Source organism: Clarias gariepinus, chromosome 12 (assembly GCF_024256425.1).
Source record: "Clarias gariepinus isolate MV-2021 ecotype Netherlands chromosome 12, CGAR_prim_01v2, whole genome shotgun sequence".
NCBI classification, from domain to species: domain Eukaryota; kingdom Metazoa; phylum Chordata; class Actinopteri; order Siluriformes; family Clariidae; genus Clarias; species Clarias gariepinus.
Window position 1 is genome coordinate 16,264,468 of NC_071111.1, and position 18,158 is coordinate 16,282,625.

Here is an 18,158-nt window from a genome sequence, read left to right on the forward strand (position 1 = left end):
TTGGAGTTCAACATGCTACAGTGAGTGAGATTTTTCACCAGAGGGAAGCAGTTCAAGACAGTTGCCTATCTTGCCAGAAGTAGATGTCCCAGCACATTCACCCCAAGATCAGACTGTGCAATGCTAAAAAAGATACAAAACCCCCCCAAGAGCCCTGACAGCACAGTTGGAAGAAAAATATACAGTTTATTTGAAAGGGTTGCCAGGAGAAAGCCTCTTCTGTCTAAAACAACATAGAAGCACAGCTGAGATTCGCAAAACTGCATCTAAACAAACTACAAGACTTCGGATCAATATGCTCTGGACAAATGACTTTAAAAGAGAATTGTTTAGCCTTAATGCCGAGCACCATACCTGGTGGAAAACAAACAGCATTTCAGCAGAAGCACCTCATACCCACTGTCAAGCATGGCAATGGAGGAGTGCTTTTGCAGCCACAGGACCTGGACACCTTGCAGTCATTGAGTTAACCATGAGCTCCTCTGCATTTGGACGAAATTGGGTCATGCAACAGGACAATAATCCAAAACACACCATTAAATCTAATTCAAATGAAATGCTGTGATGGGACCTTAAGCAAGCTGTGCATATCTGAATGCCCAAAAGCTCAGTGCACTGAAACAATGTTGTAAAGAAGAATGGGCCAAAATGTTTCCCCAGTGATGTGAGAGATTGATAAAGTCATATACTGTAGGCAACAATTACTTCAAGTTATTGCTACAAGCTATTGTAGCTATTGTTTTTTGTCTTTAAGTCTATATATGACGTGACTTGTATGGATGCAGGATAACAAAAATAGTTTAAGCCTTCCTTCTTTATCATCTTTCTGCATCTCATAACCATCAGCCTCAATTTTTTTTCCCACATCCCAGTCTGATGGTCATCTTTCCACAGCAGCGACTAGCCAATAAATTAGTCTACTAGTCACTTAGTCTACAAGTGCTTCCTTCATTCTATAAAACACAGACTGAAAAAAACAGACATTTGAAGGTCCATAAGTCATTAAAAGCTTCCACTCATTTCCAGTAGGGAAATCTTTCCCCTTACTATTATGAATTCTGTTCAGCTGGATTATCTCACTCTCAAGAGGCTGTGAGAAGATATGTGGCTTGGCAATTAATCTGAGTTATTATTTAAATGAAGTCTACGGGACATACCTCTGTGGTGGCGAATTTGTAGGCTAATCCCAGATACTAAGCGGGGCATATATACATGTTTGCTTCTAGACACCGTGAGAACTGCCATGTGAACAAGGCACTGATCTCGAAGGGACAGTGACATGGCTGACTATAAATATCATGCATATAAAAAGGAGGTGGGGGAAGGGAAAAAAGAAATGGGAACTCAGTGTGAATTAGGGAATGTGGTGTGTTCAATGACTTCACATATTAATAATTCATCATAAGTCCTTGCCATGTTCTTCAGGTGCTGATCTTAGGTCAGCTTTAATTTCTCATCAATTGTCCTGTAGTGAGCCAGACAGGGATTGTGTCATAAAATCTTAGGCTCTTGGCATTATTGGCTTTTAAATATGCAGCATGTAGAGGAGAGTTAGTATGTGTGAAAAAACATTCATTCATTCATTCATTCATTCATTCATTCATTCATGGCCTAGGATGGTGATTGGGACACAACCTGAAGGGGACACCAGTTCATTACAACATGCACATCCATATGTTCGCTCACACACACACCTAGGGCAATTAAGTAGCCAATCCACATACTGTCATTCAGTATTATATTGAGAGGAAACTGAAGGACCCAGAGGAAACCTACACGGTCATTATACCAGATCTAAAAACTAAAACGCAATTAACCAACAAGTATCACAAGGAAAAACATTCATCTTGGCAGGAACGATATTTATACAATGAAACAACATTGGTGCTCATTTCTAATTATCACATTTCCACACCCCCATTGGGTATCATTTCATTCTATATATAGAGTGCAGCTATAAATAGATCCAGAGTATAACCAGTGAGAGGAGGTGGGTTAGTGGTGGGAGATGGGAAAATTGGGACAGAGCCAAAATGTACTCATTTCATTATTACATGACATCCTGCATTGCCTGCGGCTATTTGAGCGGTACAGCAGGTGTGGTTTTTGTCCTTCGTGAATGGAAAGGATGCAGTCATCACCCAAGCATTCTGCCTAGTGACACAATTGAGCCCCACCACACGTTTGGGAGAGAGAGAGTGAGTGAGTGAGTGAGTGAGGTTGTGTGTTGTACTGGGTGCTGGAAAGGGGACTGCAATATATCATAGCAGCCAGTAGATGGCAACATTGCAGCAGGTCAATAGTTTGAGCATTTTTGAACAATGTTAAGGTTGCTGTTGCTATTAGTACATAAGTTTTACTATTATTCATAATATTTACTACATAAGTAGAGGTGGGTGAAATGCCTGGAAATCTATTTTATTATATGAAAAAAAAACATTAGATTTGCAAAAATCCAAGAAAAAAAAATATGATTGGGGTTATAATTTTGAAATATTTTGTTATGATTAAAAATCTCTAATCAGTTATTTGTTATACTGACTTTACTGATGGTTTATTTTTTATTTTTATTTATTTTTTATTGATATATTTTTTCCACACGCTGACATGCTTTGTGCCGCATATGATCCTGTAACCAGTTTTAGCATGAATCAAAAAATCTCTGTATACAATCCTGTTGTTCATGTCTGTGTCATTGGAGTGTGACAACAGGCCAGTTAGGACCAGGGATACATACTGTATCAGGGTGACACCCAATTAACCACTGGTCTGTGACAGAAAGAGGTAACTAGAAGGAGCACTCGCTTATGATTGAACAATTATACAGATTTCATCACAGCATATTTCTTGATCTTGAATTCCTGTCCATGTCAATGTCTGCACATGATGAGCGTTGTCTGTTTGAGAATCTGGGCATGCACCATGTGAGCTGTCCAAAATGTCAAGCTTTTGTCTGTCACTTGGTGGTCAAACTGATCTGCTACTCTACATATCTTGTTTCCACACACTTTAGAAATGCTTGCCACATGCCATGTGTTGTTTCTGTCTCTGGCTGTTGATCCAGACAAAACTCTCCTGGGCCACACCTGATCCTGTGGTGCTTTGTAAAAATGAGATGGACGACAGTTCCTGGACTGAACGCAACTTTAGTCACGTGAGCACCAGGCCATGCTGAACGGTCACACCAATAATACCCCGTCCCCCCCCACCTGCATTTGTATTCTGAAAAGTTATTCAGCTAGCACTGACCTCTGCTGGAAGCAATTATTGTTGCTAAAAGTCAAACAAGTGCCCCTTTTGGCCTCAGCCAACCAATTTAAAGCACTCTGTAGAGGCACGTCCTGCACCTCGTCTCCAGCCTTCATGCATTAGAAGCCAGTAATCGATTTTTCCTGCATTTCTCAAGGTCCTAATGACATTCAACAGCTTGCAGTGGAAGCTTGTTGCCTTGCTACTAATTGTATCTAGGTTTGCATGAATTTGACATTAAATAAACATGTTTTGTTTTCTGTACTAGGAATAGATTGTAAACACATAAATAGGGGCGATCCATCATCATAGTGACACAGCGAACCTGACCTTGGTGCAATGATAAAATTATGCCCATGGAAATAATTGTGCAGAGCTTATTCAGCACCTAGGTGATGAAAACCTCAAGGAGAACCTTTATGAGGCATGTGATAACATGATGTTCTGATACTTTTAGTCACCCTGCCCTTCTATGATTAATGAAATAACACCTTAAATTACAGTATCAGTCTATTTGAGGATTGTAATATAGATCCTTACCAGCCTCAGGTCTATGTACTGTTCATAGATGTTAATGTAACCAAACATTATTCTACACAAACAGATATAAATAGCAGGCACATTATTTGCTTTTTTATTTTTAAGGCATCCCAAGACTAGAGGTGTGCAGCAGGATCCTGTAGGACACAGTGAAGCTTGCGGGACACAGTGTTTAGACCATGTTTACAGAAATGCATTGCATTTACAGCTTTTTTCACCCTTTCGGCCTTTTGGTCTGTTCAGGGTCACAGTGGTTTAAGGCTACTATATTGTATATATAACGAACTAAATCCATTGAAGGAGACAGGGGCAGCCTGGTGGTTGAGGTGTTGGACTGCTGATTGGAGTTTTGAGCCCCAGTGCCGCCGGGTTGCCACTGTTGGGCCGTGATCAAAGACCTTCACGCTCAACTGCTCACCACAAAATCTGGTGTTAAGCTGGCAATCCGGCCATGAAAAAACCCGACAGAGAAACAATTGATATCTCTCCAAGGGTGGGGTGTGTTCTTTGCTCAAATGTGCCAAGGCACGTTGATCTAAAAAGAAATTTGTGAAAATTATAACTGTATGACCAGGTATAAAAAAACAATCAGTAAGAGATAACTGAACTGTCAGAATCAGAATTTTACAGACCATGCTGACACTGCAAGGATTTTTCTCTACCCAGTGAAGACTCCTTCCATGGCATCAGGTCATCAGGGTGGGCACCATCCTCCACAGTGTTTTGGTGACAGGCTTGCAAAACCTGTCTCATACCGGCCCTCTTCTCTTAAATCTCCTGCTGCTTGAGGGTCACCTTGTAGGGCTGTTGATGCAATTTTCTGTGCCAGAGCCAGTTGTTCTGTCTCAGGTTTTGACCTGATTGTCTAAGGGGCTGTACATGGACTTATATACACTTGAACAGCCTGATGGTTAATTAGGATATCACTGTAGCTAATAGCCACAGGTAAGATGTAGGTTCCAACCTCTTTCTGCTACTTGAAGGCTTGATTTCCTTCCTAAAGATTGGTACCCCTTAGGGTATTACGCTATATTAATGTGATCATGTTTACAAGATCAAATAACCAATGATATGATGTCAGTGATGCGAAATGTGTAAACAGTAAACATATATGTATATATAGGGGCTCAGAATGTACTGTATATACATTGAACATGTAACAAATTAAAATACTTGGGAAATACCACAAATTTACCAGAACACCTTAAAAGTGAATATGGCTTATATTCTAGTCCTGTGGTTAACGTGTGAGAGACTCCATCACCTTCCCTGACCTGCTTTTTTTCCCACAAAAAATCAAAGTCAATCGAAGGCTTCTGTGAGCTATTGCATATATTGGAGCCAAAATACACCAAGGCAGTGTTTGGATAAAACTTGCACACCATTTAGGTTAACGATAATATTAAAAGAGACCTAACAATTGCAAGACAATCACAACAGATGGTTGTACAGTACCTAGTGGACAACTGATTTCTGTGTAACTATTATTTTGTATGTAACCTGCCATTAGGACAGTGGTGGCTGTGTATGGTAAAGCTCTGGGTTACTGATAGAAGGATGAGCCCCAGCTCTGCCAGGATGCGGCTCGTGAGCCCTTGAGCAAGGCTGTCTGCAAAAAGGGCGCGGTATAATGGCTGACCCTGCACTTTGATCCAATGCAACCTACTACAAAGAAGCTGGGAATAAAGAATTTCAGAGTGCAGTAATGTATATGTGACAAATATATAAACTTAAACTTAAAAAAAATCAATTATGTTGACAGACTGAAAACTGGTGTTTTGTGAGGAATGAAATATATGCGACAAAAAGTATATAAAATGATATTGCTAATCAGACAATACGAATGTGAAGGTTTAAACATAAGTCCTAGTGTAATGTAGGAAAGATTAGAAGTTGAACTGGTCCTCATTTGTACTTTTAAAGCTTTTTTTTTTCTTAGGACCTTAAAAAATCAAATGATGTTGTGATTTTTTAAAACATATAACTATAATTCATTGTGTGAAATGGGCACATAATATCATTTTATATCGATCACTGTCCCATGATTCAAATCAAAAGGAAACCGTATCATGCTGTACTTTTACGCATTGGATTGTTGGCTATTTAAGATTTCCTGATTATTCTTACCAGGATATGACTACATGTAAAATTGCCAGGAGATGGGCAAATTATTGCACCCAGAAAGGGTGAACCTTAATGTTGCTGTTGCTAGGCAGAGTGAACATAATGGATCTTCATCAGCCCACTGATTTATGTTCAAAAGAATGAAAGAACATTGTAGGTGGCTTTGATGATGAAACAAATGCTACCACGTTCCATCTCCAAGACATGCTTTTAACTGAATTTTAGATGCTTTAGTCTTTCTCACCCCGTCCACTGACCTGGCTTTGCCTACAGTGTAAGCACATACCCATGGTATAGCCATTACATATCATTCTACCATTTCTTGATGCAACAGATCTTCTACTTCAAGCATTTTCCTCTGGGAATATTTTGATTTGTGCCGTGTAGCTTTACTTGGTTCAAGACCAAACCCACTGAACCTTTCTCCATGCTCTGCTTGATCTACTGTGTCCCCACGTCTAAGCTTATTGTACAGCCTCAGATGTCGCATTCAATTGAGTAGACTAACAAAAGATATCTCTGGTCTTCATAAGAATGACAAAGACCAGAGATATCAAAGAGAAACATATAGATGGACATATACTGTAGATTGAATCTAGAAGCTCATGAGGATGGCCATGCCAAGTGCTGCAAACATGGAATTACATATATGCAGAGTAACACAGGAACTTCAAACAGGAAAAGCTTCACCTTCTCCTGTTTTGCATCAGGTGAAAACAGTGGCATTGCATTTTTCAGAATCACTCTTTAAATTCATTTGTACTTTTTGGTGTTTTTGGCTCTGCTGAGCTCCAGCTGCGTAAACACCCACAGAACAAAAATATGGCAATGAAAAAAAGGTGTAATGGGCTAATTAACAGTGACCTGTGGCGTGCTCTGGAGTTGTTTCCTCCAGGTCTGTTACAACGCGTAAGAGCAAAAGTATTCTGAACCGTAGCCATGTGCTCTTTAGGCTATAATTGGATTCGAGATCTTAGACGGTGAGTTTATACTGAATGGTGTTAAAGGAGTCTTTTTCAGCATCAGCTTTGTCCACCACATCTACAGCTTGTGGTGATTATTACTACAGAAAACTATTTCAATTTCCACATAGTGAAAAACAAACAGAAAGCCAGTTTATGTATAAAACATGTTAACCAGAACGTAATTAAAATGCATGACTACAACCTTATATACACTACCACTCAAAAAATTTGGGATCACTTTCTAACTTCATGGGCGTTCATGATTTTTTATTTATTTCTACATTGTAAAGCAACGCTGAATGTGTTCAAAATATGCAATAATTTCCTTTGCACAGTTGACACTGAGATGTATCTGCTACTCATGATCTGTACAGCCTTCATAACGGCTCTAATCCGAGGTTGTGTTTGTTAATTGGTGATTTGTGAGGCTGGTAACTCTAAATGAACGTTTCCTCTGCAGCAGAGGTAAGTTTTGGCCCTACTGTACATTCCTGGAATGGTCTTCATGAGAGCCAGGTTCATCATGGTGCTTCATGAGTTTTGCAAATGCACTTGACACAATACAGTTCTTGCAAGAACTTTTCCAGAAAGGCCGACCTCAAAGTCTTAAAATACAAATTGACTGTAGTTGTTGATGTAGTTACATAATTACATGAACAACTACATGAACAACTACAGTCAATTTGTTGATGTAGTTGTTGATGTAGTTACATAATTACCTTATTTCACACATGTTATTTCCTAAATTTGAAATCCAGTATTGTTGTAGAATGTAATGAAAATAAATCACTAAACAAAAACAAAGAAAAAAAAAGATTTGATCCCAAATGTTTGAGCGGTAGTGTATAATAAATGCATTTAACCCAGAGTGTTACTTCTACTTTGATACCAACGTTTTCTCAGTACGCCAGATTCATGATTGGTCTGCCTGCTTCATGTGTGAAATGCTGGCCTCCAAGGAACTCCTTTAACAGCCCAAACACCATACATGGAATGGTTGGGAGCAAGGTCAGGTCTGCATGAGGATGTGGCAATAACTCCTGGTTCTTATTAAGTCCTGGTTTGACTTACTGTAACCTCCCCTTTTTTCTATTGTGTGTACTGCCTTACTGTTTTGTCTTGCACTGTTTCTCACTGCCATGTGAGTTAGTGTTATAACTTTAGTACTACTGGATAATTTTAATGAATACTGTACTTTGTATAATGATGGCATTGAACTGGCAATAAGACAGATTTAGAGTGTAATTTATAATCCAGTTAACAGAAGAGTTTACTAAAGCCTTATGCAAAACTGTGTTGCATAATCACCTGACAGACATGACAGAAACATGGCCCAAATCTTGTCCATTTGTGTGGGGGAAGTACAGATACAGTATAAAGATTAGGTTGTAAAATTCTAGTGAATTTTCTTCGTCATTTTTTTCCAAGTCATACTATGAAAAAATGTCTGTCATTAATTTCACAGCCTTCAACAGAATTCATCGAATAAGGTTAAAGCGGACAAAGTATTCATTAATTAAACTTATAAATGTAGGATAATTAAAGATACAGTACTCAATGCCATGCCAACCGTGTAACCTTTTGAAGGTGATCTTCAGGGCTTATTAGCATGCTGTTCACATCTGATGCTGTCACGGCGCTAAGGCGATAAATGGTTCTCCATTGTTATATGCTTTTATTTGAAAGAATGTGTAGTGTTTCAGTAGTGGCTGATCGAACCTGCCACTATTGAAACATTGCACTTTTTTTTTCAAATCCAATCATTTAACAGTGAAGCTGCCATGTCTCTTAACTCACTTTGTTACATGCATGAAGAAAATGTACATATTATTTTCCTTATCACAAGAAGGACACCTCTTCTCTTTTTCTGGGTGAATACTGCACATACTGTATAAAGTATGCATGAATGAAAAGGAGGTGAACAGATGAGTTGCCTGAGATCAAAACCTGTAGATTGGGTCAGCGTAAGCAGAACCCGTAAAGGTCAGTTTTGCCGCTCTGTAAGGTTAAGCTGTGCCACTCAATCCTGTACTCAAGGTCAAGCCAATAGCATTACTGGTGTAAATATTTAATGGATGTCCTTAGGAGGAGTCAAGTACACATCTCATTGTAGGATTGATTGAAACTCTAGACTCTGCCAGTGCCAGTCAGGAGTCACCATGGCACAAAAATCTGTTGAACTTTGCGGTCCTTCATTCATAAAGTTGTCTGTCTATGTACTGTATCAACTCGGCGAGTGACCTACGACTTTGTTCTTCTCTGATAGTAAATCCCCCGCCAGATTGTTCCTTCGCATTAAGGATGCATCTTGTTTGAAGTTGTAATGGAGAGAAATTCAACCCCATTTGACTCTGAAAGCCTTCTGAAAACTCCCTTCAATAAAGATGCATCCCTTAGGCTTTTGCCGGATGGCAGAGGAGTGCATTCGAAATGCAAAGACGAAGCATAAACCACTGAGAGGAAGAAATTGCTCTGCAACTTGAGCACAAACTCATTTAAGTAAGAGGACACTGAAAAAAAAGGACATGTGATGTGAGCTAAACTAAATATTTTTTTTGCATATATATTTTTAACCAGAACTCTAGTTGAGGAAAAAATCTGTTGGTGACATTAATGTTCATTCCTATTATGATCCCATAACAGGTTCCTGATTTTAAAGACACGTCCTCAGGCTATTGAAAGCAGCTCAATTTAAAAGCAGCAGCCCCCCCCCCCCCCCCCCCCCCCCCAACAAGCACATAGGAGGAAAATGAACAGGTTGATGTTTGTTCTATATGATGGCTGGATGCCATGCCTATTGAACATCAGTACAAGCATTGGATGCTAAGACAAAATAAAACACAGGCCGTATTGTTTTAGCCCCCCTAAGGTCAAACAAAGACATGTTGATCCAGTTTGAGGATGACCTGCATTAACACTGGAAAGTGGAGGGAAATAGTGCTCAATAGTGACCATTAGTTTTCCAAAATAAGCTAGAGAGTACTTATAAAGATGAATGGAAACAGTGAAGGTAAACAGAAGGCTCAACACTGAAGCAACTGTAGTCTCCGTGCTGGGTTGGGCAGTGTGTTTACTGGGCTGGTGAACAAACAGCTTCCTTACCTCTTCCATTCGGGGCTGTTTTTGGAACTTCTCGTTAAAACCCGGTCTGTGTAAAAAAAAAAAAAAAAAAAAAAAAAAAATCTGTCATGCTCACAGGTGCTGCTGTTCAATCTAAATAAGGACATACTGAGCATTAAAACTAGCAACGATTAAGTTTCATTATTTCTAATTATCGCCAATTTCGCTCTCCATGTGAGCCTGGCTCGAAAGGATGGAGCTCTTTTCTGTTCCTACTTGTTATTTACTGGGTGTTGGTTTTTTTGAATGACGTAACATCTTCACTCTCACTCTGTGTGTCTGCAAACTATTTCCTTATAAATACCGATTCAAGATGTGTGATCACACAGTCTGGGTGGGGAACACATTTTGAGTCGACCTGGTTAGAGGTATGGCTGGAGTGTATGTACTGCACATCATCAACTATACACTGGAGAAGAAAAATCCTTAGATTTAAGCGCTGCTAGAATGAGATCAGACATCAGAGTAATTAGCATGTGTGTATATTTGAGGTAAGGAGGAATTTAAGGATTTTGTTTGGTTAAAGAGTTTATTCAATTCGATTCAGTTTAATTTGTACTGCGCTTTTACTGTAACAATAGTCATTGTCGCAAAGCAGCTTGTAGTGCTGCTTTACACCTCCAGGGTCCGGGTTCGATTCCCGGTCTGCATGGAGTTTGCATGTTCTCCCTGTGCTTGGTGGGTTTCCTACAGGTACTCCGGTTTCCTCCCACAGTCCAAAGACCTGCAGATTAGACTAACTGGTGTTCCCAAAATTGCCCGTAAAGTGTGAATGAGTGTGTGTGTATGTGTGTGTGTGCCCTGCGATAGATTGGCACCCTGTCCAGGGTGGACCCTGCCTTGTGCCCTAAGTCTCCTGAAATAAGCTGAGATTGCAATTGGAAGAAACCTTCTGAGGAACCAGACTCAACAGGGAACCCATCCTCATTTGAGTGATATCGGACAGCAGGGATTGATCTGCACTCCTACAGTGTGTTAACAGGCCAGAAGTTCAATATAACAGGGAAGGTGTTCAGGGTAATACGAAGTCCACTTTCGTTATTGGAGGCTCAGGTACAAAACTGTTTCTAGGAAATTTAGGCCTGAACTATTGAGTGACTGCAGTCACAAGCCATCAGAGGAAAGAGCTGTCTGCATCAGCTGAGTCCATTGCAATGCATAGAGATCTTCAACTAGAAGCGGGGCACCAGGATGAGTCAGACAGGTCCGGAGGGCAGAGGGGGGTCTGGATCACTGGCAGCACATGAGCACCATGTGTAGCAAGAGGAAGAGAAAAAGAGAGAAAGAAGACACAGTCTTCACAGTCACAGTCACATCATGTTCAATTTAAATGTATATTTAGTGTAGAGTGCAAGCAGGGACTCCAGCAGGACTAACTACAGTATGACAGCATAACCAAAAGGGAGAGCCAGAAGGAAACACAGACATGAGAGTTCCCTGGGAAGTAAAGCCAAAACCAATCACTTCACCATCAACAAACCTGAGTGATCAATGAGTCTAATGGGTATTATTAAAATTACCCTTCTGGATGGCCTTGTGCATTCTTGCATCTAGTACATACTGTATGCTGACACTTGAGTAATCGGCTGGAGATTCTCATTAGTTAGCTGGCTTTATTAAAAGTTTGTCCAGCAAATGATGGTCAAAATGATCACTAGTTCTATTATGTTTTTCATGCATATTACTGATTTCCATACTTCTCATGCCTTTTACTGAATACTTTTGTTGAATGATTATGGAACTATATGTTTTATATACTGTATACTACACGTCTTATGCGTGAATATTTCTTTTTTCATTTATACATTTATTCATCCAGCTTCACTAACCAGTTTATCCTGATCAGAGTCACTGTGGATCCTGGTAATGTAAGATAGGAATATGAATATTGTGTTTGGAACGCTGGTTCATTGCACGACTACAGTCCTAATCCCGTCTTGGTATGTGTGATGGCAAACATGCTTTGAGATTTACATATCAACATATTCTTAAGTCTTGCCACAACAGGTGATTTTTCTTTTCTTAGACAGTTGCAATTTTCAATCTTAGTGGTCTACCATCAAGGGAGCTGCCTCCCATGACAGCTTGAAGTGTGTGAGCTGAAGCCCTATTTTTCTTAGAAAAAAGTAGTCAGTGTGTGTGTGTGTATGCGCGCATGCATGCATGCTAGTGTGTATCTTCATGCACAAGAGAGAACATCTGCTTATCTGAATGCCACAGCCTTTTCTCACTGCCATAATCACAGGGCTGAATTCATACAGCAGTGAGAAAAATAAATGGAAATCTACTGTTTGACTTTGTCCAGGACTGTTATAATCTGAACACCATAAGCTCCCCAGGACATGGTAGATATCTGGGCACTGTACTATGTGATTAGCAATAAAAAAGTGTTGTGCATTAAAACAGTTTGCCTCTTTATGCTGCTCAACATTACAAGCTTTGGCATAATCCTGATGTTGTATGCTTTTGTGTTTTTCAGCTATTGCAGAATGGCAGTGTGCACAGAGGGGGAGACGGGAAGCCAGACTGAAACCTCTCTGGTGGAGAAGATTGCGACAGTACTGTGATTTGCACGCTTGTCTCTAAGAATTGCAATAATTGTCCAATAAACTGTTTGGTTTGACAGCACTCCGGCCATCGACTTTCATTAAACATTAAGTGTCCATAGAATAAGAGATGCTTTTTAAGCTGAAGAGACACTTAGCACAATGACACCATGTGCTTCAAACTAGATGGACTACTGAATTTTAATACCTGGGCACTTAGAGGGTAGAAATCTAAATGCTTCTTCATAACAAATGCTCACTCTGAAATGTGGGCAGTATCCGCCTGCTTCCATCGCTGTATTGAAGACACGATGCAAACCCGTCACTCTGTTCCCCAGCATGTGCTGCAGGTCAACACGAACTCTGATCAAGAAATGTAATATTCTTATTGCTCTATCTCTCGCTTTCCATCTTACTTCACTGTCAGCCTTCTTGTCTTTGCTTAGAAAGGTCAAATAGGGACAGGGGATTTATCTGAGTATACAGCTGAAAACATAAATTAAAATCATATAACAGCTAATCAATACAGGCGTCCCTTTTCTTTATCACGTCCATGAGCCATGAGAGCAGAGACTGTGTAGTTAAACATCAAAATATGAAGGGTGTTTAAATCAAACTTGACCAGACCTGTTATGAAATGTGTCTATTTGTCTCTAAGACTTCAAGCAGAGTATGGCGAAGGCTGGATATCTGTGCATGATGATCCGGAGGTGGCTTGGTCTTAACATGGCACAGCCGTGATTTTGTTCCGTCTGGATGCAAAAATTGGACCTGAGCCACATTGGCCTAGATTGAATACATATTAAATGGATGGCCGTGTGACATGAATGAGAAGGATCAAGTTGGAATTCATGAACATTTTCCATGTTTTTAAATATGCACTGACAGAGACAATCCTGAGCGAAGAAGCTTATAATTTGAATGTAGCCATAATGAAAATTCAGACAAACATTACGGTCAGTATTTCCTAGAGGAAAAGTGTGCAAATATCACTGGCATCATCCAAAGTAAACCCAGAGCCTTCCTCCTCAAGCTCACAGCGAATTTCCTGTTTCTTAAATGATGCCCTTCTGTTTTCTCTCATAGCTATAAAGCACGGACATTGCTCAGTGTGGCCAATCTTGTCTAAGGTCTCACCCTCTGGCAGTCAGAAATAATAAGCCAGGAGCACCATGTGGAAGAGTAAATGTGAGGTCAGGATTCTTCCTGTGTGCTTGCACAAAGCAGGAGAATACTAAACACTCACCACTTTCCCCTTGGGCATCATGGACAGACTCATACAATGCTGGAACTCAAGCCTGAGTCACAGCTATTTCAAGCTTCCTCAACAGCGCTGTAGTTTTCAATGTGATCCCTATATTTATTCACATTTATTCGTCGAGGCAGTGAGACCACCCGAAAGCTTTCATACCATGTGCATGCTTGTGAATGATGCATGAGTCAGTCTCTGCAAAGAAAAGTTTTTTACTTGTGGTATTACAGTGTAGTTGAAAGGATTTACATAGCATTGTGTTTAGGCATGAACAACAAGTCATGGATGGAAGAGACCAGGATGTGGAGTAATACATCTTTATAAATCATCTATGCATTTATGAATTTCGACATACTGGGTGAGGATGAAGCTGCTGATCTAAGTAGCCAAATGTTAAGGGGGGAAATACTTCAAATACCTTACTCAAGTTAAAGTAGAATAAAGTCTTAAAAAACAAAACATGCAAACTAACTGAATGCTCATTTCTGTCTGTCACTGTACTGTACAAACACGATCTTGCAATAAAATTAAATTAATAATTAAATCCTGCACATGTATATATATATATTCAGATAACTTTTGCAGTGGTTCTGGCAAAAGTAAGTCTTCTTAAAATACATTAACTGTCTGGCACATTTGAAAGATGAAAGATGTCTATTGGATCTCCACCCAGCCAGCCAACCTCACATGGTATATCTCATTCCATTCTTTTTCATGTGTAACCATCACTATACAGTATTTCTAAAAGAGTTACATTGTATTTCCTTGGAATTATAGGATTCTGTCTGCATTCTGAGTTTTATATTGATATTGAGCTCCAAGGTTCTTGCACTCCTGATAGCAAATCATTGTTTTTTAAATCAAGACTCAAAAAAAATGCAGATACACAGATACATTAAAAAAAAACTAAACAAAAAACATTTATATGTTATTGCAGAATAAGAAAACCTTATAATTTAAAGAGGATGATTGGCTTGTGGTTATTAACAATGAGGGAAAAAACTTAAGTAGTCAAGTAGTATAGCATTTTTAGTTCAGAGGCGAAAAAAATATGTGTATCGAACAAGCACATGATCTGAGGTGAACATTAAATAACAAGTACAGTGGTGTGAAAAACTATTTGCCCCCTTCCTGATTTCTTATTCTTTTGCATGTTTGTCACACAAAATGTTTCTGATCATCAAACACGTTTAACTCTTAGTCAAAGATAACATAATTGAACACAAAATGCAGTTTTTAAATGATGTTTTTTGTAATTTAGGGAGAAAAAAACTCAAAATCTACATGGCCCTGTGTGAAAAAGTGATTGCCCCCTTGTTAAAAAATAACTTAACTCTGGTTTATCGCACCTGAGTTCAATTTCTGTAGTCACCCCCAGGCCTGATTACTGCCACACCTGTTTCAATCAAGAAATCACTTAAATAGGAGCTACCTGACACAGAGAAGTAGACCAAAAGCACCTCAAAAGCTAGACATCATGCCAAGATCCAAAGAAATTCAGGAACAAATGGGAACAAAAGTAATTGAGATTTATCAGTCTGGTAAAGGCTATAAAGCCATTTCTAAAGCTTTGGGACTCCAGCGAACCACAGTGAGAGCCATTATCCACAAATGGCAAAAACATGGAACAGTGGTAAACCTTCCCAGGAGTGGCCGGCCGACCAAAATTACCCCAAGAGCGCAGAGACAACTCATCTGAGAGGCCACAAAAGACCCCAGGACAACATCTAAAGAACTGCAGGCCTCACTTGCCTCAATTAAGGTCAGTGTTCCTGACTCCACCATAAGAAAGAGACTGGGCAAAAACGGCCTGCATGGCAGATTTCCAAGGCGCAAACCACTTTTAAGCAAAAAGAACATTAAGGCTTGTCTCAATTTTGCTAAAAAACATCTCAATGATTGCCAAGACTTTTGGGAAAATACCTTGTGGACTGACGAGACAAAAGTTGAACTTTTTGGAAGGTGCGTGTCCCGTTACATCTGGCGTAAAAATAACACAGCATTTCAGAAAAAGAACATCATACCAACAGTAAAATATGGTGGTGGTAGTGTGATGGTCTGGGGTTGTTTTGCTGCTTCAGGACCTGGAAGGCTTGCTGTGATAGATGGAACCATGAATTCTACTGTCTACCAAAAAATCCTGAAGGAGAATGTCCGGCCATTTGTTCGTCAACTCAAGCTGAAGCGATCTGGGTGCTGCAGCAGGACAATGACCCAAAACACACCAGCAAATCCACCTCTGAATGGCTGAAGAAAAACAAAATGAAGACTTTGGAGTGGCCTAGTCAAAGTCCTGACCTGAATCTTATTGAGATGTTGTGGCATAACCTTAAAAAGGCGATTCATGCTAGAAAACCCTCAAATAAAGCTGAATTACAACAATTCTGCAAAGATGAGTGGGCCAAAATTCCTCCAGAGCGCTGTAAAAGACTCGTTGCAAGTTATCGCAAACACTTGATTGCAGTTATTGCTGCTAAGGGTGGCCCAACCAGTTATTGGGTTCAGGGGGCAATTACTTTTTTACACAGGGCCATGTAGGTTTCGATTTTTTTTCTCCCTAAATAATAAAAACCATCATTTAAAAACTGCATTTTGTGTTTACTTGTGTTATCTTTGACTAATAGTTAAATGTGTTTGATGATCAGAAACATTTTGTGTGACAAACATGCAAAAGAATAAGAAATCAGGAAGGGGGCAAATAGTTTTTCACAACACTGTATATAAGGGGTGTTTAGGTCAATTCAGGACTTCTGATGAAATTTCTTGAGACATAAAACTGATTGACACTTTAAGCACAGTATGGTGATAAGACGCTAAGCTGCGGTAAAAAAATTGAATAATGCAAACATTTTAAAGAAGGCCGTACGCAAATGTGGATTTGAAGGAGAAATGCTTATATGCAAAATGCTTCCTTCTTAACTGACCGTGACATTTGTTACCAGAGAACTCTCTTAGTGCTCACTGGAGTATTTCCTCACTGTCCACAGCTTACACATTAAAATCTTTTGATAATACTGTATGTAGCTCAAAACAAATAGTGGTCATATTTCCCAGTCATGTAATTATCACTTGGCACATTTGATTGCTACCAAGCCAATGTGCTCCTTAGTTGAGCCTCCCTGAAGGACATCAAAAGAAAAAATTCCCACCAAGCTGGATAAGAGAGGCAGGGAGTTTAATCTGTGTCTCTACAGTGCTAATTTATCACTGTGAGCTAGCAGCGGGAGGAGAGCCGGAGCAGGCTTACCATTGTGTCACTGCTGTCAACAGACACAAAGGCATTCATATAAATCTGTCTGCCTGCATCCGTGGGCATTTTGGATGCTCTTCAGAATCTCGACTCGTTTTGAAGCCTCATTTCCTCGAAAACAATGCCACGTGGGATGTATGAACATATTACAACAAGTAAATTTCAAGATTGTCCAAGACTCTCATAAGACAAGGTGTTGCTCTTTATGTTTTTCTCAAATATTACGCTAGGAGACAATTGACATTTGGCTATGACATCCTCCACTTTATTTAATGCTGTCTTTTTACTTAAACAGCTTAAATAAGTCCTTTAAATCTTTTACCCTATGAAAGGTCAGCTCTTATCCTGATATGGAAAAACCACCAGCGGTTCGCCACATGACCTTTATCTTGCTTAAGGAATTAAAGGGTAATTCATACGTTTGATTATTGGGTCAATAAAAACCAATAAAAAACATTAAAGAATGTGAACCAGTAACTGAAACAAACATCGGATCTTATGGACCTATTTAATTGATAACAGCCTAATGCACTTGTTAGATATTTACAGGCATTCAAGCATTTGGATGTTGATAACTGGAGTGAACCATCCGACAGCAATATGCAGAATGGGGGCAATGGGAACATCTATGTAAAGTGTATTAAAAATGTTATAACTAAAATGAAATAAATGTGACTCCTAACAGCATAGTTCTATCTCAAATAATGATTATTACAGTACCTGTCTATCAAAACATCTGTCAATAGCCAATACAACCAGAGTACCCAGTGGAAAGCCTCCAAGCACAGACTGAACATGCAAACTCCATGGAGAAGGCTGTGGCTTAAGATTTAAACAAGACAAGAGTCTACCCCTGTTAAAACCTTGGACGTGACCCCTAACTTTCATCTGCTTGGTTTAATTATACATTCTGTTGCATTAAAATGCCTGGCAAATAAGTACATTTAAAACACTAAGCACAAAAAAAAACCCAAAAAAACATTTGTAAAAAAAAAAAAAAGTGCTGTTAAGTCAACACCATGAATTTTTTTCTTTATCACATAAATGCCTACATGGCTTTATATCAGAAAATAAAGCATGTTATTCCTTTTTTTATTTTTTTACTTAAAAAA